Source organism: Haliotis asinina, chromosome 15 (genome assembly GCF_037392515.1).
Source record: "Haliotis asinina isolate JCU_RB_2024 chromosome 15, JCU_Hal_asi_v2, whole genome shotgun sequence".
Lineage (NCBI taxonomy): Eukaryota > Metazoa > Mollusca > Gastropoda > Lepetellida > Haliotidae > Haliotis > Haliotis asinina.
In genome coordinates this window covers 27,433,184-27,448,316 of record NC_090294.1, presented here as the reverse complement: position 1 = coordinate 27,448,316, position 15,133 = coordinate 27,433,184, and the positions used below count along the sequence as shown (strand labels likewise).

At 39.2% G+C, this 15,133-nt stretch overlaps 1 protein-coding gene across 1 annotated transcript in view; it reads left to right on the top strand.

The window, feature by feature from the left end:
• Nucleotides 1–1,754: 1,754 nt before the first annotated feature.
• LOC137266331 (uncharacterized) overlaps nt 1,755–15,133 on the top strand; it is a 58,857-nt gene continuing 45,478 nt past the window's right edge. The window contains exon 1 of the mRNA XM_067801817.1: nt 1,755–1,926. The gene's annotated coding sequence lies outside the window, so the exon portion shown is untranslated. The remainder of the gene's footprint in view (nt 1,927–15,133) is intronic.

Sequence of the window (15,133 nt, the reverse complement as noted above, 5' to 3'; positions counted from 1 at the left end):
TCATGAGCCTACTGGGATGGTCCGTGGCGGAATTTCAACGTCAGGACGCCCAGCATTTTCAGTACCACGCCGTTTCAGCATCGATGCTAAAGCCATGATGAAGTTGCGATTCGCCCATGTGCAGGACGTTCACGTGTAAAGCCACCAAGACAGGTGGATACTGGTGACTCATCTTCGGCACGTATTCCAGACAACAGTGACCAGTGGTGTGAGCTGAGCGTCGCACTGAAGAATATTTCACTCATATGACAACGTGCATGCGTGTATGAGTGGCTGCTTGTACCAGACTAGCCAAGACTTAAGCTGGTTTTATAGTGTCAGCTCACTGAGGTACCATGGCGGATTTTGCATGAATATCACTACTATGACACGCTGTACTGACTCAGAGCCAACAAGTCCTTATTGTACCTATTAATGCCGAGCGTCAGGTGTGGACCAACAAGTACCATATTCTACCGTTTTTGGGTATGACGCGGTCGAGGAACGAACCCGAGACTTTCCGCTCTCCAGGCGGACGCTGTAACCACTATACCAGAGAGGCAGCACCAGTGCTCAGACCACTACAAGGACCGCAATGTCAGAAAGTGCATACGTCATTACGGGATTCGACCAAATCGTTCCGCCGAACGATCTATCACGACTCAACGTCATACGGGGAACAGTGAAAGGCAGGGGGAAGTCACGTTCCTCAGCCTTTGTTGTGGTAAGGATTTCTCGTCGTGACAGACGTCAACGTGTCTCTAGACGCCTTTGGGATCGTTATGCTCAGGCTTGTATCATGGACAGGAATCGCTTTGGGGGTGGTTCTGTACAGTCAACTGTATTGGACCGCATCGCGGCTCTCGGGTAGGGTGGTTCCGTGATAATATGGGTTGGTATAAGTTCGCGTCAGAGGGCAATTTCACAGGTGTGGGCTACACAGATTTTTTGGGGGGCAGTGTCAATTTCTTAGACTTCAACACGGGTTAAGGTCTTCGGTAACTTGTCGTACGAAGCGACTAACGGGATCGGGTGGTCAGGCGGGCTCAGCTGGTTGACACAACATCGTAACCCAATTGCGTAGATTGATGCTCTTGTTATTGATCACTGGATAGGAAGATCAATCATCGTCAACCGATGCTGGTCAAATCCTGTTCGTCAACGGCTCGTACTAAGGTGACGTGGCAGCTTGCTCACAATGTCAATCACCGGCTTTTCTGGTACAAGTGACCATTTGCAGGTTGCGGTCATTGAGGTGGAATGGTGCTATATATGATTTGTGTGAATGTAAACAAAATGCAAACTTTCCTCATTTAAGTCTAGTCATTGGGGATTGTGTCGCGGATGCGGTGGCGATGCATATAGAATAGTTGTATACGTCTCCTATAGGCAAACAGCTTTGTGGAAAGGCGAGTCATATAAGCAACTGAATCGATACTGTCTAACCATTAATAGTAGACACTGGTATTTATTGAATAACAACAGTTGGTTGAGTATGTGCTTTCCGCAGTTGGGCTTACATTCTGAACCACAACATCAACAAAAACAATAATATTATTAATTTGCTAACAACAATCACGCAGTGGTGATGTACTGTGACACATGTTTGTCACGAATAAATAATGTAAAATAGATTATGAAACTTTAAACGTAACTCAAGTTCATTATAATAGATTTGTTTTAATATCCACTTCCGTAGAGAAATGATATCTCACTCTATACAAATAAACAAAAAGTCTGCATATATAACAATGCAAATTTCTCTCACATTCCTTACCCACACAGATTACCTCCCTTTGCTGTGCTGTCATTTCACTGGCACGCTATGAATTTAGCGTGGGTACATTGCGCATCACAGTCTGCGCACAAGGACCATCCTATACTACCCGGCGTTGTATTGAGAGTACTGACCCGAGCCATTCCTAAATCCACCGATTCTGCTGAAAGGTGAGTGCGATCTTCAGTCTTTTCTTTGCAAACTGGATCTGACAAACGTGTGTTTCGTCCCCGCGTTGGTAAAAGCGATCGACAAACTTACATGCGGAAGCATGGCGTTCATTTCGATTTGCTAACCGGTGCCCATGTTTGGGAGCCTCACCCTTCGCTGCGGTGTCATGTTCATAACTGTAGCCAGCGTCCAGTGAACTTATTGCAAACTTTCAGCTCGGATATACCGATCGTCCTATTTACACACCAGGTAAAATGTGACACTATGGACTATTTCAACTTGACGCACTCTGTCTGGAAAGTTAACAGGTTCTCAGAGGCTCGGATCTATTGTATACCTCACAGGTGCTAACTGCTGTGTTCCGGAAGCGGATAATCTCATCCCATTTGCTTAATTGCCGTTTATTTTGCTGTCACACGCGTGAGAATTTTTAGCATTTCATGATAATTAACTAAGTATAATCAAGTACCTGTCGCGCGTGTCATCCATGTCAAATGTCACCGCACGTCGCGTGGTGTAACTGTTGTATATTTCAAAGCGTGCTTGTAGATTTCATAGTCGCTCGACCAGATAGCCGACTCATCACTTTCATGTGATTGTGAACGGAGCCGGGGTCTATATATAGTGTATTCACCCGACCGGCAACATGGCTGGCAACTTGGCAGGATGTCAGTCAATTCAATTATTAAAACACGTTTCTGTGCAATGCATCAGCGCGATAGCATCACAGGCTTGGTTTTGAGGGGTGACACCACAGACACCATTATGTAACCATATAACTCGTCATAATTGTTCCCATGTTATTTAGTATGCAAGTGCAAATTTGCTGAGTCGGATACAGTGAGTGAACACACCGTGTACATATAATTATCATGCATCAAAAAAGGATGAAAAAGTTAACTTACAAATGTTACACATGTGGAACATTTCAGATACAGAGCTGGTAAATATAACTAGATATCATGTATCATAATATGATGTTAAATGTAGGTGCTGCAGTCCTATTAATGTATAAAAGCATATGTTTAATTTATGTGATTTCAAATTGGATAAAATTTTGAAGCTTATGTCAATACATAAGTTAAAGTTAAGAACTTTGTTAAATACAAAACCCACCTTGCAGACAGTTAATACCCAATGTGATGTTAAACTGAAGTCTTTAAACTTGACTATGCATTTCGAAATCCAAAGTATTTTTAGACACCACAGAAGCTGATGTAAAGTTATATCATGAGTATTGGGTTTGTTTACTACATTAATATTCATAATCTATATTTAAGCATCAATGTTTACTAGATATCAAGTTTCACAGGAATTCTTCCGGCCATCTCTTCATTAGTGTGGAGGCCTTGTTTCACTAACGTACTAGACACCAGTAGTAACTTGACTACAGATCCATATTTGTAAATACTTGACTGGACCACTTGCCCCCAGAACTGTCAGATAGCCTTGTTTGTCTAGCAACCTTGACCTTCACTAACTTCTTACAGGGTTAAGGTCACCTCATTCCAGAAACAGATTGGAATTGGGGAAACCAGTTTAACATAGGTAATTAACGGATCAATAAATGTTGACTGAAATTGGAGACAGAAACAGATAGAAAATAGATGAAGAGACTAAAACATTTGATGAATTGTGGTGACCTTGGTTGGAACTATGTTAGATAACTGAGGGTAGAAAGAGACAGTAGTCTGTCGCAGTGACATAGTAGACAAACATAGCAAGGGAAAAGGGGAACAGTGCAGACGATAGAAAAATACACCGAGACAGAAAACTAACATAATAAGAAAATATAGGACAGTGCTATTTATGATTTGGGTTTGAAAAATATTCTTCTATTGTTTGTGGACGAGTTACAGCTTATTGGAAATTGACTTGATATGTATGCATATATATAGCTGTCTAGTTTCCACTAGCAGATAGGCATTGATTTGATGTGCATGTAGCATTCCGAGGGTTAGGGCAAACACATTACTATGAGTTCCTGATGTGTTCATTAGGGTTGTAACACTTAACAGGTATTGACACTGATGGCATGTGATGCCACCTGCAATGTACCACAGTGTGGTGTCAGCTTAGGGACATAGTGAAATAAACAAAGAATATACACCAGTCTGGGAATATGTACTGTGTCACTGATTGGTTGTCAAGTGAAATGACTGTGCAATACACATGCACTTATAGTGAGGGTGTCCTTCTCTTAGAGGGTCAAGTAAACGCAAATGTGGAATTTATCTTATGTATTAGTGATAATATTCTGTCAAGGAAATTACAATGAGCGATTGGAGAGGTCTCAGGTGAATGTGTAAGCCATTCTATGTCACAGGGTGACCTAAACATACACAGTAATCCAGGAGAGTACAGTTGGTTCCTGATTGGTGAAATGAAATATACATGCAATAAACAAGGCACAGGGTGTAATAAACATACAAATGCAAACAAATTTATGACTGTGCTCACCACTGATTGGTTAAATGCAATATACATGCAATATATTAGGCATGAACACACACGTCAGTGTTGATCACTGTGACGAATTAGTGTAATGGCTTATACTGTTATGGGTGTAGTGATCTCATTAATCACACTGTGATAATAGAATGTAGTCCAAGCAGGGTTAATTTTAACACAGGCTGCACCAGTGTACAAGTAGTAGACTGCGTACCATGTGATGTATATTTCAGGGTTAATTTCCTGATTGACAGGATTTCATTCTTTGCTAAGAAACTTGTCAGTTACTATTTCCAGTTCAGTGAGTACACTGAGTAAATTTGAGACTCTTTATGTCAAGTGAAAAATGCTAATTCATTCTTATGGTATTCTTGTAGTTCAGGGTTTTAGGACATAGTTGCACTGCCATATGAAAGATAGTTGTGTAAGAAAGAAGTGGCCTAAAATGTATGTGTAAAATTGTGTAGGGAGGGTTATTTCTGTGTTTTTACCCATGTAAGTAAATGGGGTTGGTGGGTTGGGGGTACAGGGTTATTTGTGTCTTGATACCTGTGTACGGTTGTTGTGTGGCTGTCAGATTTCCTGATACTTGCTATCTACATGAAATAGACATGTTATCTGTCAGACTGCCAGATAGTGTTGCATCGATAACCTGTGGATTCTACCTTTTTTTTTGTAATGGTTCTTTGCCAAGAAATATATCCCTGGTGAAATATGAGGTGTTGAGCAAGAAATTAACCGATTTCCCTTAAGGGGTAATTACGAGTGTAGCATTTAACTTGTGATTTCCCCAGAACATTGTATCAAGATATGTAACATGTCATCTCATATGTTTAGCATGATACCCTCTACGCAATTTAAACTTGGTCTTTAGGAGTTCTCAACTGTACAAGGTTTTCGTGATTAAGACATGGAATAATCTTGGTAAAATGTCCATGTTTGGTAATTAAATACTAACTCACTGAAGAAGTAACTCTGTCATCATGGGACAACAATATGAGGGGTGCTCATGTTATCAGCCACTGGTTTGCCCAGTCCAGGTGTGTCTGTCGACGTGAGAAATATGGACTATTTTGGCCTGTCACAGAATCAATTGTACTGCAGGATAACACCTTGGTGATGAATCATATCGCAAGGGATATTATTGAGATCGCATGAAAGTGACATGGTCAAGATGTTGGGGCCTTTAGATTCAAGGACCAAGGAATCCCTTTTGCTTCAAATACAGGGCTGTGGATGCTATGTGAGTGAGTGTAGGTTTATGCCAATTTTTGCAATATTCCAGCAATATCACAGCAGGGGAAACCATAAATGGTCTTCACACATTGTACCTATGTGGGTAATTGAACCCATGTCTTCAGCGTTTTAACCATTTGGCTTCCCTACTGCCCTTGATGCAGAATACATTTTTTGTCAAATTGAGTTAGCACTTGATGCACCTTGGTGTGGATCATGACAAACATCCACACCTTCATGCTAAGAAGGTGTACTTGTATCAAGGTATACTTAATTCAATAGACCTGTTTCAGCTTCATGACACAAATGTGTCAGTTTGAAAAGGTAAAGTTACTCTATAAGGCTTTTGTGTCACTCAACATAAAATGGCCACTCAACATAAAATGGCAGAAGTTGTATGAAATATACAGCCATCTGTGTTGAACCCTGACGTACGGGTGACATTTTACATATGCCTGAGTGCATCACCTGAGCATGGCAGACATACCAGGACTTGTCAGATTCTGTTGTTGCCTGTCAAATCCCTTCGTCCTAAGTCATCACACTGACACTGCACCATTGACATGCCTTTATGTTTATGTCCTTCAGCCATCTACACATACTGTTTGGTGATGTTCACAATACTTTTACATTGAAAGTTTAGCGTGTGGTGGATGTTGTTCTTAACAAGAACTTTCAGTTTATTTCAAATCACAATATTTGATCTCTCATGGAGTAATTTCTGTACGTTATATATTTGAGGATTCTGGTTGAGAACTGGTTACAGTGTGCGAAGCCCATATCTTTTGCCCCCATTATATTGCCAGAAAACTGCTAAAAGGGATGTAAAACCCGGCCTGCTCGCTGGCTAAGAATGGGTCCCAAGGAACTGTTGTGTGTTTTCTTATTGTAAATAGGTATTAGAGACATATATCTATCATATAAATTGATATTTATGACATGAAGCATGTAATTTCAATGCTTATGCAGAGCACTGAATTTCATGACAGAATTGTGCCAGTATTTATTTCCAACAGTGTATTGGGCAGTGGGGTAGCCTAGTGGTTAAAGTGTTTGCTCATCAAACCAAAGCACAGGGTTTGATTCTCCATATGGGTACACAATGCGAAGCCCATTTCTCATATTGCTGGAATATTGATAAAAGCAGCATTAAACAAACCTACTTTCTTCACCAGTACATTACCAATCTGGATACATCCAGAACATGATGTATCACAGATCTTACACGAACTAGCATTCTTTTCCCACAGTGGTTACTTGTCACATCTTCCTATGTAGCCTCTGTTCTAATACGACCCTTTCATGGTGCGAGTATTCAAGACTCGTGATTGGAGGCAATCAGATTTAGTAGTGCAATCAGCGACCTTGTTTCAAAAGTGATCGTTCGAAAGATCTCGGTAATTTCCGGATGCATAGTGAAAACTAGAACCTCTTCCCGAGTGTGATACTCAAATATTTCTTCTAGACAGAACTCAGTCATGTCATTTTTGTTTCTCCACATTGCTTGCATTAGCCAAGTTGAATCTTGTCGATGTACCACATGTTCTGATCGGACAGAAAAAAATGGAGATAAATCTGCTGCCATTTTTTGCTGCTAGGGGATTTTATGAGAACCGCGAAATATGGCCGTATTAGAACAGAGGTTCGTAGGAAGATATGAAGATACAAGAATGAAGAAGAACTAGGGGCGGTGGGGTAGTCTAATGGTCAAAGCATTCGCTTGGCACACTGAAGACCCGGGTTCGATTTCCCACATGGATACACAGTGTGAAGCCCATTTCTGGTGTCCCCTGAGGTGATATTACTGGAATACTGATAAAAGTGGCATAAAACACAACTCCTTCACTCACTTACGCAAATTATGTAATCAGTTTCCAACTGATTAAATGCGCAGTCAAATAGCAGTTATTAGTATGTTGTACACACTAAGGCCATATTTGTCAGGTTAACAGCAATGAACATTAGATTACTTCATGTCTCTTAATAAGCTTTTGTGGAGCTGTACTATTGCTCACAATGCAAGAAGGACCTAGCTGAATATTCACTTTCATTTTATGCACCCGAAAACCTGAATAAGGGCTTGACATAATGTCACCCACGCTCAAACTTTTGCTTATCTCGAGGACTCTAAAGGGGCTGGATGAGTCATACCATGCTTGAGGACATTTCATTGACAAGAACTTTGATAAAACATTGAGCATTTGATCCAGTTAGATGTAAGTATTAAACTCTCTTTGGGTCATTGTGCATACTTGTTTTGACTGTATAGCTGAAACAGGTCATGGGTTATTGATCACTGAATGCTTCATGAATATTCATGATGTATTGTGGAACTGTTTGATAAAGAGGAGTATTCTATAGAATATATTGACCGAAGAAATGTCGTTGAAGTTTGAATTGCCAGGTCAGCAGGTATTGGCAGATCACTTTGCCTGCTCGGTTATAATTGGTTTTGTTGATATTTTGGGTTTACGTCTACAAATAGCATAGAATATGTCATAGTATCCTCTAATTAATTATTTATTTTATAAGTTGAATGCATAGATTCATGCACCTGTGTAAAAGTATACTCCTCAAAGGAGTTTTAAGAAAACCTGATTCTACATATTAGTATGGTTAATATTTCATGCCAAACAATGACATATTGTCTTAAATGATATAAAATTATTCCTTTAGTAATTTTGAATAGCATGTATAAAATAAATTTATGTTTTATGTTTAGTTTTGAAAATAGTGAGCCATTCTCTTCACATGCTTGTTCTTATGTTGAGATGAATCACGCATCACTACATTGCTATGTTGTTAAACTATGTGTGCTATTGTTTGGGATGGTTTACCAATCCAGGATGTATATCTGTCATTTGAGTCAGTGTTGACACACTCTTCAATATCTGATAAGATCTATTGTGTGATCATGATAGATCACTTCTGTTACAGGTATGCATGTTTACTCCATGAATCAACCTGTTTCATTAAAGACACAGGGACTTGCAGTAATTCCGATCTGAGCAAGATGTTAAAAAATATGATTCAGTAAAGTACCTTTATGGTGAATAGTCTTATAACTAAGTCATGGAGAACGGCAGATATAACCACATGTTAATTTGGTTTGGGCCACTTGCTGAACACAGTTAATACAAAGTGAAGGATGTAAATAACTGCTTTTGCTGAGGACAGTTTTAACAAAGTTATGGATTTAAAGAATTGCACTTGCTGTGCACAGTTAATACAATGTGATGGATGTGAAGAACTGCTCTTGCTGAGCACAGTTTTAACAAAGTGATGGATATAAAGAACTACAGATATAATCAACTGTTTATAGTCAGTTTTGGCCTCTTGCTGAACACTTATGACAAAGTCTTGGATATACAGAACACAATGACAAATATAACAAACTAATTTCATCCAGGCCACTTGCTATTTAATGAACATGTGTGTTATGAACTAAAATTAGTTTTATGAGTTTGTTGTAACTGTGGTGTAAGTTATTTGAAATCCCTTCTCAACATGCTGATCTATTGGCTGCTGTAGACATGACTACACTATTGTCCATTTCAGAACATCCGATCATGCATTAGTCATAACCATGGCGATCATCAGACCCGCCCGCTCTCCAGCTGCACATGACTGTGTTTCTGTTTCAATGTCAAATACCTGCCATGCATAAAGCCAGCTCACTCATCCATGCCCTGTTCCTTCAGTGGGGCTCCACTATGGCATTAATGGCCACCATCTCACATAGGGTTGTTTCAGATCTGTTTGGGTTCGTGTTGATGTTTGCATTTTCTCTCACACAATTACAATAAAGTGACTGTCTCCCCTGTGTCCACTCTGCTGGGCGGTGTCCCTCCCGTGTCCACTTTGCTAGTGTTTGACCAGGATTATGTCGTAATTGTGTTGTCTGGCTACTCAACGTTTCTGTTGTACGAATTAAAGTTCAGTCTAAAATTAGATACTCTGTGTTAAGATCAGGAGTGCATATGTGTGAACGTACCTATTGTGTTGAATTGAAAGGGTTTCCTGCCTTGAGGTGATGGAGGATATTTTGGGATACAAGCTGGAGGAGGCTTTGGTTTTAACCAGTGTTTCGGATTCAGTTTTGCGTAGCGTTCCAAGTGGGTTCTGGATTGGACCCTTGCATGCAAAGAACAATTTGCCAGGCGGAATAAATCTGAGTGTGCTGATGGATAGGTTTGACATTTTTTCTGAAAGTTATCTTGACACATACACGGTGGGGTTATGCATTCGGCAGGTGTGATATCTTTCTGATGTGATAACTATCAAACTGTAGATTGACACGTGTATTGTGAAAATCAATTTCAGGAAAGATGATTATCTTGTCAAATTTCCTTTTTTTAGAAGAATGATCATGTGGCATGGAATGTAAAAATGAAGTTAGTGGGATTGCTTCTGACTGGCAGTGTTTTACAGTGATTGATTGAAATATCCCATGTCTATGGGGAAATGAATTACTTGACTCCTGCTGAATGTTGAAATGAACCACTGGCTATTTTAAATGTCAGTATTGTTCAGGTGTGTTAACCCGTGAAGATCCAGGTTAGAATTGGTTTTCAGCAATCTATGCTTATCTCCCTCGTAAAGATCTCTGTTAGAATTGGTCTTTTAGCAACCTGTGCTTGTCTCCCTTGTAAAGATCTGAGTTAGAATTGTTCTTCTGCAACCCATGCTTGTCGTAAGGGCTGACTAATGATACTGGGTTGTTAGGTTTGCTGGCTTGGTTGACACAGGTCATTTTATTCCCATTGTGTTGATCAGTGCTCATGATACTGATCACTGTATTGTCTGCTCCAGACTCAGTTATCTACAGACTGCTGCCACATAGCTGGAATATTGCACTATGTGGAATTAAGCAACTAACAAATAAACAAACAAACAGACAGAGATATATTATCTGTTAACTTGGCAGTATGAGAAAGAGTTCCATATGATCTCTAGACAGATTGATGAGAGGAGTCCAGTAAATGCTGTTGTTTGGAATATTACAGACAAACCCATGGTTTGTATCTTGAGTAACAGTGCTATCAGACTCACAATCAGGTCACATGGGGTGATTGACAGATCACCTATTGTATGTTCTGAATAAATAAATATAAATACATTAGTATATGGAGGACGTGTCAGTAGTGGAGAAAAACACAAGATACACATTTCATGTCTGCCGCACAGGATCTGTCAAAGACCACATGGTACGTGGAACTTAACCATCTTTGGAATTCACAACTGATGTTTTGACAACAGATGAGGGTGATTGATGACCTTATGATTATTGCTGGGGTGAATGTATGCTGACATCAGCATAAAACCTCACCAGTACATATAAGAGTGCCTCATTATTTTCCTTCTTCATCACTAATACTGCCATCCCTGTAGCAGTGCTCCCCTACACATAAAGGATGATGGTCAATATTGGATACAGGAATAGAATAAGGAAAGTTTCTATTGTGCACAGATGTTGCAGTTGTCGATGCAGTTTCATGCCTTGTACTTTCGTGTAACTGGATGTAGTCTTGTCAGTGACAGGTGAGGACACCTGCTGGTCTGGTGTTATGGATTGAGATCATGTGTAACCTTTCATTGTTTTTCAAAGGTTTCATGCTGGTATTTTTAATACAGCAATGTAAATTGTTTATTAAACACTGTTTTGTCATAATGATCCTTAACATATTCTGTGTCATAATTGGTCCAGGTAGTACTGCTTGTAAGAGGTGTCGGTGAATCTGGTGGTCAGACTTGTTGATGGCCATCATTCGTTGCTCATGATATCAATCACTGGTCTAGACTTTCCAACAATGTGTTTCACAAATATGGTTATTTCTGCTTCATTGAGTAAGACAAATTGCAGTGAAATATAATCAGAAGTTTGTTTTAAGGTGTGTAGGATGTTGCTGGCATGATTCTATTCAAGACTGAGTGTTTTGAAATCAGCTAAAGATGGCCAGTAGCACAAGGACAGCATAGAGGGTGAACATGGAATGATTTGATCAGCTGTGTGTGTACTCCTAACTGACTTTGGAACATACCATTTAATCAGTTACTTGTGCAGTGCAACTGCAGGTGTATGTTAAGCTATTTTGGGAATTAAGTTATCACATGTAGAGACAAATGTCATCTGAAAAATAATTGTGAGGATGGTTGGATAGAGCAATGTGACAGCGTTCCCTGGTCACCCTATGATCTGGGTTGAATTCCCTGCATTATGTGGGTTTCAAGTCCCTGGACTGATTGTATTGAGCTCCAGTTCGTATTCCAGCATATTGTTCAATTCTTGATTCCAAATAACTTTTAATATTGTTAATAATCATAATTCTGTCAAATATAACTATAACTCACGCCATATGATGATTCACTTGTTCATTCAAGCACATGTTCATACGATGGGTAGTCTCTTTGCTATTCCGGCTACCAGGTCAGAGAGATTCCTTTAACAGGAAGCCATGGGTGGCGTAGGCGTTAGACAGGGTAGTTGATTCATTGTCACGGAGGGGCTGTTTGAGGTCATATCAGGGAGGGTCACAAGGATATTAACAGGGTGACAATCTCAAGTTTAAAATCACTTAGTTAACCTGGCATAGTGGTTGTCGTGTTTCATCTGTTAACCCTTACAAGGCTGTATGGGCAGGTCAACGTGAAGACATAATTCATCTCGACAGATCATAGTCGTTGAGGAAAAAATGTAAACTCTGTATACCTGTATTCTGCAGGTAACAAACATGCTGAAGGGATTTCTCATCTTTGCATTGTTTTAAATTAATGTGATAAGTAAATAGTGTCAGTCCAATGTTTGGTTAAAGGTAGAGTGGTTAAAGTTTGCTGTAATATGCTTGCGGCACAAACTCAAGATAATTTAGCAACAGTGGTATTAAGTGATGTTGAGGCGCTTTTTATTCTGTTTATCCGTGTAAACTTTGACTTTCTACTTAAATTGCACCACGTGCAGGTTGTGTGGTAATAATTTTAACTTGGGTGTGTTCAACTCACATGAAAAAATTTCTTTGATTTAAGACTTAATATCACATCCGCATTGTTCAAGCCATATTGTCACAAATGTTTGGGTGCATGTTCATAAAATCATGTAGCACTGTCTTACATTTCTGTAGTACTGGGACAGTTTCAGGGGTTGATTTGATTGTAAAAGATGTAGATCTGCTCCATACGAGGCAAGGTAATTGGATAATGTGGAGTGGTACAGGGTTGCCCTCTCTGACCTATGTATTTTACTGTGAAATTGCTTTTTTTTTGTTAGCTAAACATCTCCTGTTGTGTGCCATGATAAACCATTAAAGAACATGTTTAGATGATAGATGACACTTCTACACAATGGCTTGATAGTAGGGATGCTTTTTCATTGTCACAGATACTAGGGATGTATGTCATCCAAGGTGAAAACTTCCTTTTGCAGTTGACTGTACATAGATATAATTGGATCTGGCACACCTGAAACAGGATTCTTCATTTATCTACTGCCTTCAGTGCATTATGTTTATGCACGAATGGTATTATTTTCTTCTTGCATGAAAGTAGTGGTAGAAAATAAATAAACTACAATATAATGTTGATGCTCTTGACAAGAATTTGTATTATTTTGCATCAAGTATTGTAATATGTTTCATGAATATTTTAGTTGAACTTCAGAACTAAAATGGCATCTATTAATCAATCCTACCTTTGAGAAATATGTTCATGAACTGCATTTGTTTTAGCCCTTTCCAGTTGTTTCTGGTTCTGTTCTTGGGAACATCAAACATCATTATTAGTTTAACCTCACTAGAACAATGATACGTTGTACACAGTAATAGCATACATGGAGGTCAGGTGCAAATGATAAACAGATACACAGATGTCTGTTTGCCAATGTTGATTTTGACTGACATGGTTGAGAATGATGTACGTGGATGATGCAACAGAGCGTGACGGTATGGCTATGGTGTGCTTGTCAGTAGGTAGCTGCATTGATTACAACACACCATATGGGCTTTGGCCATGAGATGGTTGTCAGAAATTCTACACAGGACTGTCTACATTTATTGTCATTCATTACAACACAATATGACAGAACCGTTTCTGTCACGTCTGCAATTACAAGAGTGTGACGAAACTGTCTGTCATGGTTGCAGGTTCCCCTGACCTGAACATGACGACTGAGAAATGTTTCGAGTGAAACTCAGATGAAATCAATACATGGCTCAGCTATAACATGCATGCATGCATGTATTTGATCTTACTCAGGTTGTGTTCGTTGTACTTGCAACGTTATTGTGATGCATAATGTACAGGGATTCAAGTACTTATAGTTCAAGGTTAATGTATGCCTGTCTGTCATTGCTTTGCTCAGACAATAAACATTCATGTTATATAGAGGAAATAGACACAGGAAGGTGTCAATTTCAGACCTATTGATATGCAGCTCTGATTCATTCTGATAAAGGTCAGCATCAGAATTGAATAATATAGGACAGCCAAGCTCAGTTCAAGGTTGTGGAATGTTTAAAATTTATTTTAAATTAATTGTTTGTCTTTTGAAATCACTGGATTGCATTTTTCTTTTATGTTGACATTAAGTAGAGTATAAAATATTAAGTAATGTGATTTTCTTTATAACTGGAATGATTGGAATGCCTTAGATGTGTGATTGAGTTTACTGTTGTGCCACACTCCGCAATATCTCAGTTATTTGGTAGCGGGCTGTAAATATTTGACTCAAAGCCAGACAATCCAGTGATCAACATCATGAGTATTGATGTACACAGTTGAGATGCGATGTGTCAACCAAGTCAACAAGTCTGATCACCTGAACCTTTAAGTCGCCTGTTACGACAAGCATGGGTTACTGAAGACCAATGATCAGATGTAACTTTGCAAGGTGTTCAGGACAAACTTGTTCTGAATGCAGTGAAGTTTGACATAAATCAGGACAAAGCGTGTGTTCATCTGCTATTGATTTGAAACAGCTGGTGTCACCAGTCATACTGAAACAAATGTACGTCAACACTTTTATTGAAATATGTGACAGTTATGGGAAGTATGACTCAGCCAGTAAAAGCACCATGTAATTCAGTATGAGGTTAATGGTGATATGAACAGTACAAGTCGATTTCCCGCACTTATTCGATGTTGTTACATCTGTAGAAATAGAACTATGACAAACATTTTTATAAAGGCTTTATCTTAAGTGGTCATTTGTAAAAATTAAATAGAGATCATGTTTTCTTGGTTTGTGTTTATTTGAAAAATAGTATCTTGGAGTTTGTTAAAAAATATAGTTCAGGTGAGTGAGGGAGTGAGCGAGCAAGTGAGCATGGTTTTACGCCACTTTTAGCAATATTCCAGTAATATTATGATGGGGGGACACCAGAAATGGGCTTGACATATTGTACACATGTTGCAATTCAGCATAATGAGCAGATGGTCTATAATCTCTCAGCTGCCTCATGGCTCCCTTGTTCAAAGGGAATTAATGATTTGTTTGTCTGTAGTGAATTTTGGCAAATTCACATAAGT